Source organism: Geotrypetes seraphini, chromosome 5 (assembly GCF_902459505.1).
Source record: "Geotrypetes seraphini chromosome 5, aGeoSer1.1, whole genome shotgun sequence".
Lineage (NCBI taxonomy): Eukaryota > Metazoa > Chordata > Amphibia > Gymnophiona > Dermophiidae > Geotrypetes > Geotrypetes seraphini.
This window is the reverse complement of record NC_047088.1, coordinates 14,679,079-14,702,376: the sequence shown is the minus strand read 5'-3', so window position 1 is coordinate 14,702,376 and position 23,298 is coordinate 14,679,079. Positions and strand designations below refer to the sequence as shown.

At 46.9% G+C, this 23,298-nt stretch overlaps 1 protein-coding gene across 2 annotated transcripts in view; it reads right to left on the bottom strand.

Moving 5' to 3' along the window:
- The window catches only part of SLC16A2 (solute carrier family 16 member 2), a 149,349-nt gene that overhangs the window by 110,477 nt on the left and 15,574 nt on the right, over positions 1-23,298 (bottom strand). The gene's annotated exons all lie outside the window — the stretch shown is intronic.

The window sequence follows — 23,298 nt, the reverse complement described above, 5'->3', positions numbered from 1 at the left end:
CCAAGTTTAAAAATGGAGTCGGTAGATAAATGTTCCGACTCCGACTCCTCAGATTTTTATACTTCTGACTCCGACTCCAGGTACCCGAAATTTCCTCCGACTCCGACTCCTCGACTCCAACTCCACAGCCCTGCTCCTCCTAACATTATATTCATAATAGATTATACGCAAATAGTTTAATTCAGATCCATCAAATATTCAGGAAAACTGAGAATCTTAAGCCATTACTTAGCTCTAGAAATATAATTAAAGTATTGATATCACTGACAAATCCCACCTTGGGATTATCTTGTACCGTTCTCAGGGTTTCTCAAGAAATTCATAACTAGCACCTGCTAGGTTTCTCATGTGTGTACATTCAGGGCCCCTTTTACAAAACTGCAATAGCGAGTCTCGACACAGCCCATAGGAACTGATTAGGCTGTGTCGCATTTGCCAGGCCAGGAATCATAAAAGGGGACTTTTGTCTTTATGCTCGATCTCCGTCTTGGCAAGAAAGGAGGATATTGTGTTTCTTGAAACCTTGCTTAAGCACAGCAAGGGAATGTTGCTTAACCTGTTATCTCAGGGTCTTGAAAAAATATGAAACGCATTTATCTTTTCCGACAGAAATATATCTCTGTGGGATGACAACTAAGGGCATTCCTCTAACTAGAGTACGACAAACGTATTGCAGGTGTAACGTGAAAAAGCGTACCCAGTCCATGTCATTCCTAAGACGTAGGGTTAGTTTACAATGCTTTCTTCCAAACTCTAATTACCTCCACTAGTACTTCAGCTATGATTAATCATTTTTATTGCGCTACTAGACAGACAAAGACTTCAGTGGCTAAGCTCTTCGAGTGTATTTGGCTGTGTAACTGCTCTTTCCTCTCTCACAATCTACAGTTTCACACATTCATTAATAACAAAGGACAACAAAAAAAATGAAAAAATTTTCTTGGTGCCTTGGGTTTTTTGACTTATTCCTGGGGTTATTTGGGGCGCTGATTCAGAAAATTGCACTGGATAGACCGCATCAACTCTAGTTTCTTAGATTTGGTTTAATTTATTAATTTTTTTTTACCGCTATTTAAAAGATCTCTTCTGCAGAATCAGGATGTCATGACGAGCTTTCTTTTTTGAATGGGAAATTTATGCATTTAAATTACCCATAATTTTTTTGTGTGTATAATGACCTTTGTTTCACAACTATTCGTCTATGATAAAGAAGGGGATCACAAACAGATCGGAGAAGGTTATCATGCTGCTATACCAGGCCATGGTACGCCCTCACCTGGAATACTGCGACCAGCACTGGTCGCCGAACAAGAAAACGGACACAGTACTACTCGAAATGGTCCAGAGAAGAGTGACTAAAATGGTTAAAGGGCTGGAGGAGTTGCTGTACAGTGAAAGATTTGAGAAACTGGGCCTCTTCTCCCTTGAAAAGAGGAGACTGAGAGGGGACATGATCAAAACATTCAAGATAATGAAGGGAATAGACTTAGTAGATAAAGACAGGTTGTTCACCCTCTCCAAGGTAGAGAGAACGAGAGGGCACTCTCTAAGGTCAATTGAAGGAGGATAGATTCCGTACAAACGTAAGGAAGTTCTTCTTCACCCAGAGAGTGGTGGAAAATTGGAATGCTCTTCCGGAGGCTGTCATAGGGGAAAACACCCTCCAGGGATTCAAGACAAGGTTGGACAAGTTTCTGCTGAACCAGAACGTACGCAGGTGAAGCTAATCTCAGTTATGCCGCAGGGCCGCGTGAGCCGCGTCCGCCGCGTGAGCGGACTGCTGGGCACGATGGACCACCGGTCTGACCCAGCAGCGGCAATTCTTACGTTCTTATATTCTCATATTTAAAAACTTAGGTGTGACGTTTGCTTCTGCAGCATCGCTGGGTCTTGCTGATCTGAGCGACAGAAGCAGAGACCCTGTGTCCAGCACCCTGCCACTGCGCCACTGGGCTTGTTCTGGGCTCTCTTCTTTTGGAATAATGCAAATGTTACACCAGGCCTGCTTTTTCTTCTTTCATTTTCTGCCAATTACAATCATTTCCTCCTTCTCTTTTCACATCTTATCCCTGTCTGTTGGAAAAGAGGAGATTTATGCTCCCTAGGAGCACTGGGTCTTAGAGCAGGGTTAACAGGTGTCCGGGTTTCCTTGAACAGGTCCTCTTTTTGAGGAGTGTCGGGAGTCCGGACGGCTTTTTAATTTTATAACTTTTGTCCGGGAAAACCGGACATCTAATACCCCCTTCAGTAGCTCGTGCACCTATCCGGAGTCTTCCCTCCACCCCTTCCCCCGGGATCCGGTGCTTGCTCACCCGGCGCAGCTGTAAGTCTTGGGGCCGTCAGCAGCGTGACTGAAGTAAGCACGCTGCATTTGGCGACCTTGAAGATCTGAGAAGGTCAAAAGGCCGAAGAACAGACAGAAGAGACAAAAGAAGACGGGTCTGAAAATGAGAGATGACACTGATGAAGAAAGGGTGCACACATCCAATGAATGCAATAAGGACATTCAGGTGCTGGTCAGAAAACCCAGGATGAATTATTTTGGATTGGCAGGTGATATAATCAATGTTATATTATATATAATCTTATATCCCGCCAAATCCTCACCATGTGGAGTTCAAGGTGGGTTACAATCAGCATTATATCTATACAAAGGTAAACATACATACAGTGCAAAATCAAAAAGTTTAAATTCCTAACATACAGCCTGTTTTACAAAGCCATGCGGCAACAGCCCCAAAGCCCTTTAAATCTCTATGGGCTTTGGGGCTGTTACCACGATGGCGCGGCTTTGTAAAACAGGCCCATAGACTTCTAAAATAGCGAGTTATAAACAGCATTTTTGTGCAGAGTCAAGGTCAAACTAAACCTTTAACAAAAGATTTTTTGGAAAAAAAAACCCCCCAAGTTTTCAGATTTTTGAGAAACAGTAGGAGTAATACAAATCTCTACAGGAAGTGAAGTCCAGATTTTTCTAGTTTGATAATTTGCAGTGAGTTGACTTGTACTTTAGACGTTTCAGAGATGAAAAGGATAAAGTCAAACGATCAGAGTTACAATGTTCTACGGATCTGCCTAATAGTTCAGCACCTATGGAGAAACTATCAGGAGTATCCTCTATAATAAAGTGTGCATGGGCACCTACAATAGCGTGATCCCTGACAGCGTGATTTGTGACTGTGGCCGTGTTCGATTTGTGGCGCGCGGTGGGTTGCTACGCGTGCGGCGGCTTGCGGCACGTACGGCAGTTTGAGCGGCGGCAGGAGGATGCCCTTCGAGGTGCTGTGAGACATCCGGCTGGTACTGCTGCACAGGGAAGTGGAGAGGGAGAGGGAAAAGGGGCTGCTTTGGGGGGAGGGGTGTGCTGGGGGGCAGGCAGCAATCTTGGTTTGCTCGGGGGGCCAGAGAGAGATAGGCAGGGGGCCAGGGAAAGAAACAGAGAGCAAGAAAGACAGACAGACAGGGGGCCAGGGAGAGACACAGACAGAAAGAATGACAAACAGACAGGGGGCCAGAGAGACAGACAGACAGCGGCCAAGGAGTGAGAAAGACAGACAGACAGGGGGCCAGGGAGAGACACAGACAGAGGGCCAGAGAGACAAACAGACAGATAGACAGCGGCCAAGGAGCGAGAAAGAAAGACAGACAGACAGGGGGCCAGGGAGAGACACAGACAGAAAAAATTACAGACAGACAGGGGGCCAGAGAGACAGACAGAAAGACAGACAGTGGCCAAAGAGAGAGAGACAAAGAAAAAAAGACAGACAGACACATCTATTCTAGCACCCGTTAATGTAATGGGCTTAAAGACTAGTTTCTATATAAGATCTTAAATGTTAAACAGCATAACTTAAATTCAACTCGCTTTTCTACTGGGAGCCAGTGTAACTTCATGATCAATGGTGTAACGTTATAAAATCTTAATTGATAAACTATTGACCTCCCTGCAGTGTTCTATATCAGCTGGAGTTCTTTCATTAATGTCATCGAAATTCCTGAGAGCAGTGCATTACAATAGTCCAGTAGGGACAGAATAATGGACCCGCGCCTAGGAAGTGGCATCAGAGGAAGAGCCAACGCTGGCGCAACAGCAGCTTGGGGGTTGCTGCTCACACCAGGAACGTTTCAGAGGCACAGGGAAGGAAAGTGGTGGAGGGGGTGGGGTGGGGTGGAGAAGAGGGCAGGCGAGGGGCTCCACCATGCTGGCTGCCTCTCACCCTCGCTATGCCACTGGTAGACAGACTTGTTAAATTCAGATCTGCAGGAATTTAAAGAAAAATGTCATCTGCATATGAGAATAGCCATTCCCCAGGATTTAAGAACATAAGAGCTGTCATACTGGGACAGACTGAAGGTTCATCAAGCCCAGCATTTGTTTCCAACATTGGCCAACCCAGGTCCCAAGTACATGGCAGAAACCCAAAGAGTAGCAACATTCCGGAGCTGAGCTTGTGATGTCATAATGCCTCATTCCACCAATGCCTAAGAGCCAACCTCAGCAGTGATGTCACAATGGCTTGATTGTCCTATACTTGGCTCACTTAAGAACATAAGAGCTGCCATACTGGGACCGATCAAAGGTCCATCAAGCTCAGCATCCTGTTTCCAACAGTGGCCAACATCTGGCAGAAACCCAAATAGTATCAACATTTCAGCGCTGAGATTGTGATGTCATAATGCCTCATTCCACCAATGCCTAAGAGCCAACCTCATCAATGATGTCACAATGGCTTGACTGTATTATACTTGACTCACATAAGAACATAAGAGTTGCTATACTGGGACAGACCAAAGGTCCATCAAGCCCAGTAGCCTGTTTCCAACAGTGGCCAACCCAGGTCCCAATTAACTGGCAGAAACCCAAAGAGTAGCAACATTCCGGAGCTGAGATTGTGATGTCATAATGCCTCATTCCACCAATGCCTAAGAGCCAACCTCAGTAGTGATGTCACAATGGCTTGGTTGTCCTATATTTAGCTCACATAAGAACATAAGAGCTGTCATTTTGGGACATACTGAAGGCCCATCAAGCCTAGTATTCTGTTTCCAACAGTGGCCAACCCAGGTCCAAGTCCTTAGCTAGATCCCAAGTAACAAAACAGATTTTATTCTGCTTATCCAAAGAATAAACAGTGAATTTCCCTAAGCCATCTCAATAATGGCCTATGGACTTCCCTTTTAGAAATTTATCTAAACCTTTTTTTTAAACCCTGCTAAGCTAACTGATTTCACCACATTCTCTGGCAACAAATTCCAGAGTTTACTTACACGTTGCGTGAAGAAATATTTTGAATGATTGAATTCAGAGTGGTCATAAAGATGTTGTATAGCGACGGTGAAATAGGTGATCCTTGCGCTACACCACATGGTGGAGTCCAATAATCAGAGAAGAAAAGGAATTCTTGGGGCAATTGGGAAGATGGTGATTGACCAAGATAATAAATAGAAAAGAAAAGAAAATAAGGTGATACCTTTTTTACTGGACCAACTTAATACATTTCTTGGCAAGTCATCTTTTTCAGGTCAGTTATGAGCAAATGATGACAAAGCCAAAATAGAAATGGAGTTCCTGATTTTCTGAAGGCATGCAGGCTGCTCTGACATCAGACCTTTTTCCAGGGTTTGCACAGAGATTGAAAAACAATTCCACTGGCAGGAACAGGTTCTGGAGAGAGATAACATCTCCTTGGTTAGGAACAGGCTGTATATCATCTCCATGTGAATGAAATACATCTCCCACGAGAATAGCTCTGAGACAAAAAATATCTAAGACCCCAGTGAGGAAGGCTACAACAGTGGTTCCCAACCCTGTCCTGGAGGACCACCAGCCAGTCGGGTTTTCAGGATAGCCCTAATGAATATGCATATGGGGCAGATTTGCATGCCTGTCACCTCCATTATATGCAAATCTCTCTCATGCATATTCATTAGGGCTATCCCAAAAACCCGACTGGCTGGTGGTCCTCCAGGACAGAGTTGGAAACCACTGGAGCATGGAGCTAAATTCTCGCATCTTTGGAAGTCTGCATTGTGTGGCAGAAGAGAGAGTCTGGCTCTTTCACATTCTGGCAAGACCAGTTCTGCTGGTGAGATGCCGAGCTCCACACTGCTCATACACAAAAGCATGTTTCATTAATTTGGAACCCACGTATCACAAGGCGAGTGATGTCATCCGCCGACCAAGGAACAGTGGAACACAAACAGCCCTCGTTCACCTATTATTGCACAAATACAATTGTGGAGCAGTTGCTGATGTGTCCTTGGGAACACTGCATCTGAGGCGTACAAAAACACACCTTGGTGAGAATCTTAAAGTGTTCACCAGGAAGCAGAGGTCACCTAACACCACTGTCTTATAAAACTAGCTGGGTCATGTGGAGGGTAATTTTCAAATGCATTTCATATGGCGAAATAGGCTTTTTAGAAAACTGTCTGGTAGATCTGGAAGTTTTATACTCAAAGCCTGGAGGGGGCAGATGCATTCCTGGAAGTGGGCTTAGTAAGGAGTTTCCATTTAACCCAGAAAATGTGTCCTTGGCAAACCCTCTGGGCTAATTTTCAGAGGGGAAGTTTTAAGTTTGGATGTTTTTGCTTCAAGGTATAGCCTCTAAATATGTATAACCTCTAAATATATTTTTGCTTCGGTATAGCCTCTAAATATATAACTGACCTTTTCTCTTTCTCAACCAACAGACATAAGAGAAGCTCACACTTAAAGTTTGTTTCTCCACCGGTTAGAGGATGTAAATTTAAAAGACATCACCAACAACTTTTCTCTTATCAAGCAGCATTATGGGGAAAAGATCTAGAATAGTTACTTATGCGTGCCAATAACTATGGGGAATTTAGGAGACACCTAAAAACATATCTGTTCCTGAAGTACTTAGGTATCTGATCTGCACAATCTTTCCCACAACAACTGATCTCTAGAACCGTTAGTCACTAATTTTTAACTTTGTTAGTTCTACTCAATTTGCAGCATTTTTAATCATTGTAAACCTCAAAGAACTTCACGGTCCTGCAGTATATAAACTGTTATTATTATTATATTGAAGTCGTATCTTCTCTCCCCCTCCCCGCTATCTTTTGCTCTTTCGTTGCAAGGATGGGCTCGGAATATCCTGATTTAGGCTGTTTCCTGGGACATAAAAGAGAATAAAAGCAGTGCCACGGAAGATTCTGGATCTGGATGGACTACTCGTACAATGCATCTGGCGGCTAAGATTTAATGCTAAAAAATGCAGGGTCGTGCATTTGGGCTGCAAAACCACAAGGGAACGATACAGTTTGGGGGATGAACTTTTCAGCACGAAAGAGGACTTGTGTATGATAGTATGTAATGATCTTTAGTGACCAAATAGGTACAAAAGAAGATGGCAAAAGCTAGAAGGATGCTTGGGTGCATAGGGAGAAGAATGGCTAGTAGACCATCTACAGCAGTGATTCCCAACTCTGTCCTGAAGGTCCACCAGGCCAGTCGGGTTTTCAAGATAGCCCTAATGAATATGTATGAGAGAGATCTGCATATAATGGAGGTGCCAGGCATTGAAATCTGCTCCATGCATATTCATTAGGGCTATCCTGAAAACCCGACTGGCCTGGAGGTCCTCCAGGACATGGTTGGGAACCACTGATCTAGAGCAGTTTCTCAATCTTTTCAAGTCAAGTACCCCCTAAGCCTAACAAATAGTAACTGAGTACCCCCACCCAAGCTCATCCCCAGACCAGCCCAAACTCCGCCCCTGACTCCACCCCCATAATAATAGTACTAATTGTAATGCAGTTTCTTCCATCCATTTTTCATATACAGTACTCCCCCAATATTCGCAGGGGTTCCGTTTCAGGAACCCCCGTGAATCTTGAAAAACCGCAAATATGTTTTTTTTGTGGGGGAGATTGGAGAAGCAGGAGAGAGCAGTCGGAGCGCCGGCGAGTGAAGGAAATCACTCGCTGTATGCTCCGACTGCCTCTTCCTGCACTAAAGTCGGGCCTCACCAATCAGGAGCTGCGTGTCAAAGCATTGAAAACAGTGCATGCACACACCCGACTGGATTCGGCCCTCAAGGAGGGACTTTGGGGACCCCTGCTCTGCTCTGTTTCCAGTACTGAAGGCTGGTATATTAGAAACTTGACTAAAATAAATCTAAACATGGCACCCACCTTGTGGAATGTCCTCTCCCCGTCTCTCCGAACCCACCCTTATTGATTTTGCTTTCTATCCCGTCCTCCCCAAAGAGCTCAGAATGGGCTACAGGCATAGAGGAGCATAATCAAAACAAACATCTATGTCCGCTTTGGGCCTAGGGCGTTAGTCGCCCAAAGTTGGCAGCGTCCAAAGTCCATTCTCAAAAAATACGACCCAATTTTTTTTTTTTTTGAACATCATCTACTTCTACGTCCAGCCGTTTGATCATCCAGAGTGCTAGTACATTTATTTTTATACTACATTCTCGAACAAAAAATTGTCTCCAACTCCCAAACGCCTAGAAAAAGACCTTTTCAACGTGGGAAGGGTCAGCAAAGTGATGGACTGGCTACCCAGACAAGGCAACAGAGTGGTGGGGCACCTTACAGGGCACTGCTGTGAACTTCACAAAAAGGGTGCCAGATAAACATCTCACAACTCCCTTATAGGTCATGGTGCGACACCCCAAATACCCCCAAACCTACTATATCCACCTGTCTACAACCCCAACAGCCCTTATGGCTGCAGGTGGCACCTATATGGCAGTATAGTAGGTTTTGAAGGTTTTTTGGTGGCCTCACTTTTTCCATCATGAATGCAGTGGTTAAAATAGCTTATGGGCCTGGGTCCTCCTCTCTATGGTTCATTAGCCCACCCCCCAGACTACTTAAGCCACCTCTACCTCTACTAGGCTTTGCTATGCCAGGTGCTGATGCTCTAGAGCAGTGTTTTTCAACCTGCTGTTCCGCGGCACACTAGTGTGCCGCAAGATGTTGCCTGGTGTGCCGTACGGTCAGGGCCGCCATCAGGGCAGTACCACTAGTCCTGCATTCAGGGGCCCGGAGCTGACAGGGGGCCCGGGCTCCCCCAGGGTCCTAGGCCACAGTCTAGGAAGAGGGGCGGTCCGCCCCACGTGGACAGGAGAGAGCTGGACGGGGGACCCGCGGAGTTCAATACATCTCAAGCCGCGAGGCTCGTCTTCTGTTCCTGCCTGCCCTGCAGCTAACATATAGCCGATCGCAAGCGTTCCCCGATGTCAGCGCTGACGTCGGAGGGAGGGCTTAAGCAAAGCCTGCCCTCCGACGTCAGCACTGACGTCCGAGAATACTTCCGTTCGGTTATTTGTGCGCGGCAGGGCAGGCAGGAAGCAGAAGACAAGCCTTGCGGCTTGAGCTTCGTTTTGCTGAGAAAGTTGCAAAGATGGGCTGGGAGGCAAACACGGAACACAAAAGGGGGGAGGGAGTGCGTTTTGGACACAAGGCATGAACTTGGGAGAGAGGAAGGGAGGGAAAGAGATGCTGAGGTGGGGGAGGGAATGTGTTTTTGGACACAGAAGGCATGGACTTTGGAGAGAGGAAGGGAGGGAAAGAGATGGTTGTACACGGGGAATAGAAGAAAGGAGAATTTTTGGTCATAGGGAGGGAGTGAGGTACAGATAGTGGCATACCAGGGTGGGGGGGGGGGCGGTCTGCCCCACCCCGGGTTTACGTCCCAAGGAGGTGCACAGCTGGCCACCCTCCAGTGTTGTCCCTAGGCCGGCAAACTGCGGCTCTTTAGCCACTTGAGTGCCACCGCCGCCATCGGGAACAGGCCGGCGCCAAGTTCTACCTGCTTTTCCCTGTGGGGCCGGCCAACTCTTGCCACTCGCGTCAATTCTGACGTCGGAGAGGACATTCTGGGCCAGCCAATCGCTGCCTGGCTGGCCTAGAACGTCCTCTCCGACGTTAGAATTGACGACGGGTGGCGAGAGTTGGTCGGCCCCGCGGGGAAGAGAAGCAGGGAGAACTTGGCGCCGGCCTGTTCCCGATGGCGGCGGTGGCACTCAAGTGAATTACTTTATATATAGTCAATATAGGCACAGAGTTAAATTTTTTAACATTTTCTAATGGTGGTGTGCCTCGTGATTTTTTTCATGAAACAAGTGTGCCTTTGCCCAAAAAAGGTTGAAAAACACTGCTCTAGAGACAGGTATATACATTTTTATTCTGATTTTTATTGCAGCATGGGGGGGTCAGTGATCACAGGGGGAGTGTATGGGGGTCTGTACTTTGTGTCTGCAATGGCTGTCTGGTCAACTCTGGATCCCTTCTGCGCACTTAGACCTGTTTTTAGATCGCCTAAGTCACAACGTATAAGTTCTGTCCCGGCAGCCTCGTAAAACTTTCGATTATCCCTGCAGTACGACTAAGTCTAGGTCGGCCCACATCCCGCCCTAACCACTCCTTCAAAAATGCTCCTTTCTGCTCTGGGCACACAGCGGGATTCAGAGGCCTCTGGATACGTCTAAAAACCTGTTTCGATTATTGGCACTTGGATGACCTGTCTTTTGCCGATTTGGGCGGGTTTTTAGATGTGTTTCGTTTTCGATTATGAGCCCCATAATATACAGTCATCAAGTTACAATGTGCCATAGTTACAGTGCAAGATTTTTCAATACAAGTTTTTATCCTAACGCGACATATACCGAGGATCTTGTATGAATATACATTTCTTTGTCATCTATCGGTCACGGGAGTTAGGTGAAGAGGTGTGTTTTTGTTACTTTCCTAAAGTTGAGGAGTCCTTCAAGGGATCTAATCTGTGGGGGCAGTCGATTCCAGTGGCTCGGTATGAAATGAGAGTAGGAACATCGTTTGGCGTTTAATGTATAAAGTTGCCTTACAGGTTAGGCAACTATTGGGCAATTGTTGGTTACTGGGTTTGAAGGACATGGCAGCTGGAGGATTCCGACTCCTTTGCTTTCCTATCACTTTTTGCATTTGCATTTCTATTTTTTTCTCTATGTGATTCTGTTGTAATTGTATACCACTTTGATGGTGTTACTTTAACTAGCTAAAAATAAAAGGAATTGACCCCAAAATATCCACAAAGAAGAAAATCCAGAGAAAATTAAAAAAAACCTCTGTGGAGTGATGATGTTCTTAAATGGACTTTATTTGAAAGTGTCAAAGTTCCAAAGGTCCACTGAAATCATCCACATAAAATAATTCCATCCACATAAAAATAAATCATCCACATAAAATAATTCCATCCACATAAAAATAAATCATCCACATAAAATAATTCCATCCACATAAAAATAAATCATCCACATAAAAGCCTTAAAGGACCTTTCTATTGCAAACACAAGCAGTGTCTCACTTCCAGCTCACCACACAATTGTTTCCCACGTACTCACCTTTATAGGACCCCCAGGGACCCCTGAAGAAGACTTTTTGTCGAAACGCGGACCGTGTTGGGTCCTGTATCCCTAGCGGACTAGGTCCTTTAAGGCTCTTATGTGGATGATTTATTTTTATGTGGATGGAATTATTTTATGTGGATGATTTCAGTGGACCTTTGGAACTTTGACACTTTTCAAATAAAGTCCATTTAGGAACATCGTCACTCCACAGAGTTTTTTTGGGTTTTACCTTATTTTATTTATTTATTTATTTATTTATTTTATTTTATTTATTTAGATTTTTATCCCGTTCTCCCAGTAGCTCAGAACGGTCTACAGATAAACATACATAATGGAGAGTAATTAGACAAATAACATGTTCTATAGGTTAAATGTTTGGACATACAGGACTGCGAAGTAGTTAAATACAGGGAATATACAGTAAATTAAGAGAAGAGTTTAAGTATATGTAGTTTAGTTTGGTAGCTAATCAAATAAACAGAACCTTGAACCTTGTTAGGTGCAGAGATTTACACTAGTATACCATAACCACAGTTCTGCAAGAAACGACCATGATAGAATGTGTGTTCCGTGAGCCTTGTCCTGGCACTTACATTTCAGCAAAAACTTAAAAAAAGAAACGTACTGTGAATTTGTTTAGCAGAAAACCGCATTCATACAAAACCAAAATCAAAAAGAAACAGAAACATGATAAATACAAAAACAACGGAGAAAACAGACCTCACACATAGGCAGCCGGGACTACATTGTACCCTAAGCCACCCGTATCATCACAGGTCTGAAAAATCTCCATATATGTATATTATATCGATCTTGCATTTCATTCAATAAACTTATTTTTCGAAAACTCATTTTCTGTCTATATTTAAACTGGATGACAAAATGGTTTACTCGGCATAAAACATGTTGCAATGACTACAACCAGGAGAAAGATATTTTTCAGTTCTTATTAGAATAAGCAAAAGTGTGAAAGACTTATCTTAAAGTCGTCTCTCTCAGGTGATGTGTTAATTACTTCTTCAGCATCATTTCTTGAATTTATTCCCAAAATGTAATTGTGCAACTCTTACACAGTATTCTGATCAGAGTAGCTCTGTTGGCTATAGCTAAGTGGGAGGGGTTTCAGGGCTGCCTAAGATGACAACTTCTTTGGGGTGGGGGGGCAGAAAAGAGCAGCTGCAGGCAAGGTCAAACAATAGATCTTGACAGCCTGACAATTCAAAGACCTATCAGCGCATATTTTACAAATGATTTAGTGAAAATTGTCTAGTCCTTAACTCCTCCGAGACAGCTTGCTGGATTGCAAAGAACATTCACCCTCCATCTTTAATATTATTAATTCACGGGATGCTGATAAAATTGTTTCCACACTTTATAGACTTGGCATTTGTTATTGAGCAAGGTTTAACCGCTGAACTGCAGGTGGCGACATTGGTGAAATCATGTTTGTTTGTTTTTTTGGTCTTCAGTAATTCCGTGTAGTACAATGTTTTCTTTAGGCTAGTCCTAAGAGATTATTTTTTTAACTTTTAATTTTTATTGTAATCTTAAAAGAATATTTCCAAGTATCGGTCTCTCTGCTTCCAGGCTGAAATACATCTCAAAATGCCCCCTGGTCGTGCCCTGCAACTGCCAACCGCCAAACGATGTTTCTACTCCCACTACCGTATTTTCACGCAAATAACACGCACCCGTATAAAACGCGCACACGTGTATAGCGCGCAGAAATCACGATGATAAGCACAAAAACTTTGGTATAATGCGCTCACGATTATACCGCGCATGCTGCCCGACTCTCCGTTCACCCCCCTGACTTCCGTGCACTGCCCCGCCTCTCCGTGCGCTGTCCCGACTCTCCGTTCACCCCCCCTGACTTCCGTGCACTGCCCCGACTTTCCGTGCGCTGTCCCGACTCTCCGTTCACCCCCCCCTGACTTCCGTGCACTGCCCTGACTTTCCGTGCGCTGTCCCGACTCTCCGTTCACCCCCCCTGACTTCCGTGCACTGTCCCCCCTTGAAGGTCTGTCCCCATCCTGAAAGCCTGATGCCCCCCCCCCGACGTCCGATACATCCCTCCCCCCGAAGGACCGCCGATTCCCCAACAATATCGGGCCAGGAGGGAGCCCAAATCCTCCTGGCCACGGCGACCCCCTAACCCCACCCCGCACTACATTACGGGCAGGAGGGATCCCAGGCCCTCCTGCCCTCAACGCAAACCCCCCTCCCCCCAACGACCGCCCCCCCAGCCGACCCGCGACCACCCTGGCGACCCCCACGACCCCCCCACCCCCCTTCCCCGTACCTTTGGTAGTTGGGCCAGAAGGGAGCCCAAACCCTCCTGGCCACGGCGACCCCCTAACCCCACCCCGCACTACATTACGGGCAGGAGGGATCCCAGGCCCTCCTGCCCTCGACGCAAAACCCCCTCCCCCCCAACGCCCGCCCCCCCCCCAAGAACCTCCGACCGCCCCCCCAGCCGACCCGCGACCCCCCTGGTGACCCCCACGACCCCCCCACCCCCCTTCCCCGTACCTTTGGTAGTTGGCCGGACAGACGGGAGCCAAACCCGCCTGTCCGGCAGGCAGCCAACGATGGAATGAGGCCGGATTGGCCCATCCATCCTAAAGCTCTGCCTACTGGTGGGGCCTAAGGCGCGGGGGCCAATCAGAATAGGCCCTGGAGCCTTAGGTCCCACCTGGGGGCGCGGCCTCAGGCACATGGTCGGGTTGGGCCCATGTGCCTCAGGCCGCGCCCCCAGGTGGGACCTAAGGCTCCAGGGCCTATTCTGATTGGCCCACGCGCCTTAGGCCCCACCAGTAGGCGGAGCTTTAGGATGGATGGGCCAATCCGGCCTCATTCCTTCGTTGGCTGCCTGCCGGACAGGCGGGTTTGGCTCCCGTCTGTCCGGCCAACTACCAAAGGTACGGGGAAGGGGGGTGGGGGGGTCGTGGGGGTCGCCAGGGGGATCGCGGGTCGGCTGGGGGGCGGTCGGAGGTTCTTGGGGGGGGACGGTCGTTGGGGGGGAGGGGGGTTTGCGTCGAGGGCAGGAGGGCCTGGGATCCCTCCTGCCCGTAATGTAGTGCGGGGTGGGGTTAGGGGGTCGCCGTGGCCAGGAGGGTTTGGGCTCCCTTCTGGCCCGATATTGTCGGGAAGTCGGCGGTCCTTCGGGGTGGGGGTGCGAGTGGTCCTGCCGGGGGGGGGGGGATGTATCGGACGTCGGGGAGTCGGCCGGGCAAGAGGGCTTGGGCTCCCTCTTGCTCCGATCGTGGATGCGGGTGCGGGTGGGAGCGCGTGCGAGCGGTCGTTCGGGGTGGGGGTGCGAGTGGTCCTGCCGGGGGGGGGGGATGTATCGAACGTCGGGGAGTCGGCCGGGCAATAGGGCTTGGGCTCCCTCTTGCTCCGATCGTGGATGCGGGTGCGGGTGGGAGCGCGTGCGAGCGGTCGTTCGGGGTGGGGGTGCGAGTGGTCCTGCCGGGGGGGGGGATGTATCGGACGTCGGGGAGTCGGCCGGGCAAGAGGGCTTGGGCTCCCTCTTGCTCCGATCGTGGATGCGGGTGCGGGTGGGAGCGCGTGCGAGCGGTCGTTCGGGGTGGGGGTGCGAGTGGTCCTGCCGGGGGGGGGGGATGTATCGGACGTCGGGGAGTCGGCCGGGCAAGAGGGCTTGGGCTCCCTCTTGCTCCGATCGTGGATGCGGGTGCGGGTGGGAGCGCGTGCGAGTGGTCGTTCGGGGTGGGGGTGCGAGTGGTCCTGCTGGGAGGGTGAATCGGGCGTCGGGCGGGGTGGGAACTATGTTTTAAAACTTTTGTATACCGCGCTCACGCATATAACGCGCGAGGGGTATGCGCGGTAGGTAAAAACGCGTATAACGCGCGTGTTATATGCGTGAAAATACGGTATATTCCGAGCCTCTGGAATCAACTGTCCCCATAAATCAGATCCCTTGAAGGACTCCTCACTCAGCTTTTCAAAAGCAATAAAAAACATACCTCTTCACCTAAACCCCTGCCCTTGACCGATGGAGTACAAAGAAACCCGGTATGTATCACATAAGGAATACTTGTATTGTAAAATCTTGTACAGTAACTATAGCAAATCCAACCTATAAACTGTCTGTGTGTCAATTAGGATAAAACTTGTACTGTAAATTATAACCAGTAAACTGTATATTATGTATATTAGTATTAGACCCTAAATATGTGTCTAGCTAGCAAAAACTTGTATCGGAAACATGTACTGAAATTATGGCAAATCTAGTGTAAATTGTAACCTGTTAACTATATACTAAATATGTTTAACCTGTAACCCGTTCTGGGCTCTTTGGGGACAACGGGATAGAAATTGAAATAAATAAATAAAGTCCACTAGAATTTAGAATATCAGAGACGATCGAAATATAAGAATTTGCAGTATGAGAGATGAGATCTGAACAGATGCCATTATTATATGCTCTTCTCTCCGCTCTTGAATAGACTACTGTAATGCCACCTACTCCGGTCTCTCTCTGTTTCTTCTCTGATGTGTTCAAGTTGTGCATAATAAGGCAATAAGGATTTTTGCACATGCTTGAAAATCAGATCGTTCCTCCCCTCCTTATTCAATATCATTGGCTACCGGTATCTTACTATATTCAGTATTAAGATCCCTGTTCTTATAAAACTCTCCATCCTGGTACTTTTCTCATCAATTGTTCCCTATTCCTTCCCTTCCCAATTGCTCTGTTCCGTTATTGTCCAGCCAGTCTCAAAACACAGCTCTTCCAAGAGGCTTATGGGACACAATGATATCACCTTGACCTCAAGTCTTGGACCCCTGGTGGGCTTTTATTTCTTCTTCTCATCTTCCTTTTCTCTGTCTTTGGATGTGGTTTTTATAAACCACTTTGATGCAATTTGTTTGCAGAGAGCCATCTAACGAGCATTGCAACATTGAGGTCACAAGCCGCTGCAGAAAGAGGGTAAGAACATGTGCCAATGATCCTGCCTTCAGGCGTGGGCATGCTGGGTGGCAAAGATGCAGTTATCCAGTATCCTTAAAGAAGAACGGCTCTCAGTTAGGGTGTCAGGTCAAAAGCGCGCCGGGACAAAGGCGCGCCCAGACAATTGAGCGCAGCGCGCGCTGCCGCGCCACTCTAAATTATTGTTTTTAGTGCTCCGACGGGGGTGTGTGGGGGGGGAACCCCCCCACTTTACTTAATACACATCGCGCCGCATTGTGGGGGTGTTGTGGGGGTGTGGGGGGTTGTAACCCCCCACATTTTACTGAAAACTTAACTTTTTCCCTGCTTTTAGGGAAAAAGTTCAGTTTACAGTAAAATGTGGAGGGTTACAACCCCCCAAGCCCCCCATAACGCCGGCGCGATGTCTATTAAGTAAACTGGGGGGTTCCCCAACAAAAACCCCCGTCGGAGCACCTAAAAACTGTAATTTAGAGCGGCGCGGCGGCACGCACTGCGCTCAATTGTCGGCGCGCGCTTTTGTCTTTCGCGCCTTTGTCTATGAACCCTCAGTTAGACTCAAACCATTTTTTTTAGGATATCCATTCGGTTAAAGTGCAGAATGGCATTGTGTATGGCAGTGCTGTCACTATCACATGGTTACTTGTCACCTGCTAAAAGCACAGTATTTCCTTCATGCATGTCTGAGACTTATTTACAATTCAAAGCAGCAACATAAGCAAAAATCAGCTTTTTATCACAGACAGAAGGCTAGGAGCTTTCTCCTGTACTTACTAAGTACTGTAATCAGAACCAAGACCACTACGTGAGCCATTTTCCCTTGTTTACATCTACCTCTTTCCCTCTGGCATGGCTATCAGGGTAATGGACCTTCATCAGGTATCATACAATCCGTGCACGACAATTGTGCGCACAAGTGGATATCTGGAAGGCCCTGATTTGCTCAGACTCCTCAGGCCCCGTCCCTTGGGAGGGGCTTGAGGCACCTCAAGTCCCTCCCAAGGGACGGGGCCTGAGGAGCCTGAGCAAATCAGGGCCTTCCAGATATCCACTTATGTACAGGGTTCCCATAATCATGATGTAAACCTTACCCTAACACTAGATACCAAGTGAATATTTTAAGTGTAGTGGGGAGGGGGGTCCCCCCTCAAAAAAGAGGGTTAACTTTGTAACCCTCAAAAAGACAAAATAGTATCCGCTGTGGATTGGGCACCTCCCATTCAGTGCACGTATCTGTCATGTGCGCGCTTTTGACAGGTCATCTATGCAATCATCCTCCTCGAGTCCAGCTGCTTGGTGATGCTCTTGAGAGATGGCTGAGGGTTCCCTCCCTTGCAGGAGCTCTGAGCACTTCAACTGTTGAATAAAACACCTATTAATCCTCTTTCTTCCTCCTCTCTTAAAGTCAATCAATTTGTACCTTTGCTTAATCTTTGTAAACCGCATAGAACTTCACGGTATTGCGGTATATAAGCTGTTATTATTATTATAGTCGGAACACGAGAGGCAGCCCCAGCTACCTCCTGCGGTCAGCAGCAATCCTGGGTATTCAATGCCGGGACCATATCCAGCTGCTGGCACTGAACATAATAAAGGTTGGAGACCACCGGTTCAAGCTATCAGCTCTCTTGTGTTACAAAATAAAGGAAAAGCCTAAAAAATTGTATTTTTATGAAATACGAGCTAAAGCGTGTATTAAACGTTACAGTTTATCTGAATTTAAGGCACAGTTGTGGAAGGTCTGGTCACTAGTACCATTTTATTCTGAAGCGGATTAGAAAGGGAAAGGGCCTTTCTGTGATTACATTCAAAGTGGTTTACATGGGGCAATGATGTCACAAGGAGCTGCAGTGGGGATCGAACCCGGCTCTCCTGGTTCTCAGGCCCCTGCACTAACCATTAGGTGATTAAGCCGGTCCCACAATTTGCCAAAATTCAGGCAGACTGCCTAGCAGACCTGAAGCTAAAGCCACATGGAGCTGTTGGCATGGCAACACACATCAGGCAGGACATTCAGCTTCGGGGAGGAATAGTGATGGTTTTATTTTTCCTCAGCTTTCATGTTCCGCTTTCCATTCCTTTAGCTCGTGTTTGCATTGTATAATGTGCTTTTCTCTCCCAGACCAGCTAAAAATGTCGACAGGGATATGCAGAGGAAGGGAAGAGAGAAAGAATGACTAACCCTCTCATTCATATAATCTTAATTCTGTTCTTAAATTTCACATCCTTTCTGCAGACAAGATGCGTCTCCTTACAAAGTAACCAGCTTCTTCCCTGAGCTTTAGTGTTCCTATAAGGTGGTGGAGAGTTTCGTAAGAGTCGACCTATGGGTTTGACTTCCTAGAGACTGGGATTTTGTCTTTTTTTCCTGTACACCACAGATGGCCAGCGTTCAGAGCCTGGTTATCTTCCTTCTTTGTCCTTCTCTCTGCATGTCCAACAAAACAGCCAAATCCTGTCGTTTCTTCCTCTACAACATCGCGCAAAATCAGGCCTTTCCTCTCGGAACACGCTGCCAAGACCCTAATCCACGCTGTCGACACCTCTGGCCTAGACTCCTGCATCTTGCTTCTCACGGGTCTTCCGCTAAGCCATCTCTCTCCCCTTCAATCTGTGCTGAATTCTGCTGCACTTCTCATATTCCGACAGTGTCATTAGGCTCACGTTAACCCTCTCCTCAAGTTGCTCCCCGTCCGTTTCGGCACACCGTTCAAACTCCTCTTATTGACTTACAAATGTATTCACTCTGCAGCTCCTCAGTTTCTCTCCTCTCTTATCTCTCCCTACAATCCGCCCCGAGAACTCCGTCCGTCGGGCACGTCTCTCTTGGCGGCACCCTTCTCCTCTACAGCCTTCTGCCTTGCTGCGCCGTATGCCTGGAACAACCTCTGCCTGGCTCGGTGCGTCAGGCTCCATCTCTGGCGGTATTCAAAACCAGGCCGAAAGCCCACTTTTTTGAAACTGCATTTAGGTCCTAACCAACTTGTAAAGCACCCATTTCTGCTGGTCATTCCCTCCATAGTCCCCCCCACCCTATCCTTCTCATCATTCCCCTTCTAATTCCCTACTTAAGCAGCTTATATAGATTCACCCTTTTGTCCTGTGTGTCTGTCATAATTAGACTGTAAACTCTATTAGCTAGGGACTGCCTCTTGCATGTTTTTAAAGTGCTGTGTGCGTCTGGTAGTGCTATAGAAATAATAAAACTTGTTGTTTCTCTGGCTCTTGGCAAACAGCTGGAAGAAACATGAAGCTGATTTGTCATATGAGATGTGAATGGATAAGGGTCTTGGCCCACCCAGCTTGCCCATGTCTGCATGCCGACTGTGCTGTCACAAAATCTCACCTGATCCAAGGTCTGTTCTCTCCTTTCTCCTGTCACTGGGGTCCTTTAGGCTCTGCTGCATTCAATTCTGCCACTGTTTTGGTTCCTAGCACTTCCCCTGGAAAACCGAGCCAACGTCTTTTTTTTTCCCCAGCCAAACTAACTGTATAACTTTGGAACAGTTATACCACAGCTACTGTGTATAAGCCTAAGTGTATGCAAATAACCCTGCTTCCCTCCCCATCCCAGGCTTCCTAAATTCCTTCAAACTGCATACCTGGAGCTGAAACAGGAAATGGAACGATCTGAAAAGACCCCCGGGCGGTTCTAGCGATGTGTTTCATCCTGCTGGGATTCAGCATTCCACAGTGGCAGCCCTACTCCTGGCATCATCTCCACCTCCTTTCTGAACCTGTCACTTACACCGCCCCCAGGTGTTGGAACTTAGAAGACACAAAGTACAAGTTAGTAACATAACGCTTTAGGCTTTTACAGCCACATTGGGGTGTTAGTGAACTAGGGGAAACTGTAAAGAAATGGAAACCTATACCATGAGAGCTTCTCAAAATCTGCTCCTTTCTCCCCCCCCTCCCCCCCCCCCCCCACTGACACATCTTGATTTCCTGAATGTCTGCTGTTGTTTTGATTTAAAACTATTCAAAAATGCTAAATAATTTTCTTACAAAAGAACTAGATTACAGAGTGTGCAGGAACTTCAAAGAAAAGTGGATGGGCTGTGCAGATTATGTCCTAAGTGAGATTCCGAGCCAAGATTTTATTATGCTTCCAAAATCACTGACGTTTCTACACATTCCAATGCATTTATGTGTACAGAAGAACATTTTGGACTTGAAAAATAAAATTTGCTTTCCTTCTGGTCTGGCCCTTTCCCAGGTGTCCTATAAGCAGAATTCCTGGCTTTAAAGCATTTAATCCTTTGAAGACAAATTCCTGCAAATTTCCACATTCAAGCTCTAGGAACATCGGGTGTCCTTTCATTCCTGCTTTTGTTTGTACACAGAAGAAGCCAACACATCTGCCTCCTAGCAGGCAGGAAAAGTCTGGCGTCTTTTTCTACAATCCTGTTGAGCTTCCAAGCTGTTTGAATTCTGTCTGGCGGAGCTCCCACTGTCATTTGGTGACCTCTTCTCCGGCCCCTGCTATCATTCTTTGTCTAACCTCAACACAAACCCATTCAAGTTGGCAGCAGATACCAACCCGAGGTCTCAGAGAGACCTGGATTTCATTCCTAGCTTACGTTTTCTGCTCCTGGGTGGCCAGGGCAGGGGTGGCAGGGGAGAGGGTGCTATAGAGGCAATGTTCCCAGGCCTAGAAGAGGAAGGCACTTTGATATTCATGCAGTGATAAAATCTAGCGGCCGGAAAAACGATTGATGTATGACCCCCAGCCTAGAGCTCTCGCAATGGAGACTGGAGTAGGGTGGGCTGGGAATGGCTACAAGATAGGGGGAGAAGCTTCTGGGTAATTACAGAACATAAGAATAGCCTTACTGGGTCAGACCAATGGTCTATGAAGCCCAGTAGCCCGTTCTCACGGTGGTCAATCCAGGTCCCTAGTACCTGGCCAAAACCCAAGGATTAGCAACATTCCATTCAGAATCCTAAAGAATAGCAAGATTCTGGAACCCCAAAGAGTAACAAAAGATTCCGGAACTCCAAAGAGTAACAAAAGATTCTGGAACCCCAAAAGAGTAACAAAAGATTCTAGAACCCCAAAGAGTAACAAAAGATTCTAGAACCCCAAAAGAGTAACAAAAGATTCTGGAACCCCAAAAGAGTAACAAAAGATTCTAGGACCCCAAAGAGTAACAAAAGATTCTAGAACCCCAAAGAGTAACAACAGTCCATGCTACCGATCCATGGCAAGCAGTGGCTTCCCCCCATGTCTTTCTCAATAACAGTCAGCTTGTGGCCCTAGATCCCAAACCCTCATCCAACTGAGCTGGAAATATAAAAAGGCAGGAAAATGCTGGGTCCACAAGAAAAAGAGAAAACCTTCACAGCACATATTGAGGTGATGTCAACAAGTCATTTCCACATGTATGTGACAGTGTACATATATGCAACACCACTTAGAAAATTACGAGTTGTCCCATGTCATGCTAAGAGCACATGTACTTTGTATTTGGGGGTAAGGTTTGCATGGCAGAGCCACAGGTTACCTCATATTTTATCAAATGTGTTGTCCATGTGTACTTTACATGCTAACATTTAAGCCCTGCTTCACTAGACCCACAAAGTATTATTTCTGCAGGATTCTGCCTAGATGGCTTAATTATCCTTAGTCTGACTGCCAGTGAGACCTGGGGTATTCTCCCCCCCTTACTGCATTTTGTTCTGATTGCAGTCATATTTTCTTCCACTTATACCCAACTCTGTTTGTTTGCCCCCCTTTTCTCCAGATGTTCAACACACAAAAGTGAAAACCCAAGTCTGCAAAAGGCATCTGTACAAATGAAATACCAGGAGTTTTAAGTCATTTAAAAAGAAAAAAAAAAAGCAGTTCTGGCTGTACTCCCACATAAACACCACCGTCGGTCAGGTCTCGCTGTACTGTATGGATTTCCAGACTCATCAGTAAGCCGCTCGGAACAGGGACCAGCTTTTGCCTTGCTACATTTTGAGCGGGATTTGAGGGGAGGGATCAGCCATTTCAGCCATTAAATGTGTCAAACAACAAAGGCAGGCACTTGAAACGCTTCCAGTGGATGACACCTCTCTGATATATACGAGGGCAAATCAAAACTCAAAGGCAATTGTTGAATTTCACAATCACTGGAACAGAGCTAGTGAAATGCAACATATGTACTCGCGCATCGCCTGTTGGATAGTTCGTCCACGCATAGCGCAGGGCTCGACATTTACGGCCTCTTCTACAAAGCCGCGCAGCCACAGCCCCAAAGCCCTTTAAATCTCTATGGGCTTCGAGGCCGTTAGCGCAGCCGCTAGGGCGGCTCTGTAAAAGAGACCATTAGTCATGTGGCAGCCATGAGGTCAGAAACATGGATGCGCCACTGGAAGATTGCACCATCGAAGAACAACGTGCAGCAGTGCACTTTCTTTGGGCAGAGGGAGTGACACCTGTGGAAACTGACTCGGTTTAGACATAGCATCATGAATCAACGAAAGGTTTATGAGTGGGTAAAATGGTTTAAAGCGGGAAGAACAGGCGTAACTGACACAGGTCGTTCTGGTCGTCCATCAACATCCCAAACACAAGAGCAGTTTGACTAATTCAGAACACTGTGGTTTGCCTCATTTTCAGATTTAAAAAATGGGACCATATTACCCCTTTTTATCAAAAACTTCATTGGTTGCCAGTAGAGTCCAGAGTTCTGTTCAAGTTTTCTTGTACAGTGGTGCCTCGCATAACGAACGCCTCGCACAACGAACGCTGCACACAACGAACTTCATGTCTTGATTCACACAACGAACTTCGTTTCACACAACGAACTTCACACAACGAACTTCGTTTCACACAACGAACTTCGTTTCACACAACGAACTTCGTTTCACACAACGAAGTCGCCCGAGCTGCCGATGTATTGCATCCTTCCGCGCAGGCACTGCAGGCAGTCGTTAGTCACTGCGCTTAACTGCCCTCTCTCACTGTATACAGTCGTCCTTTTA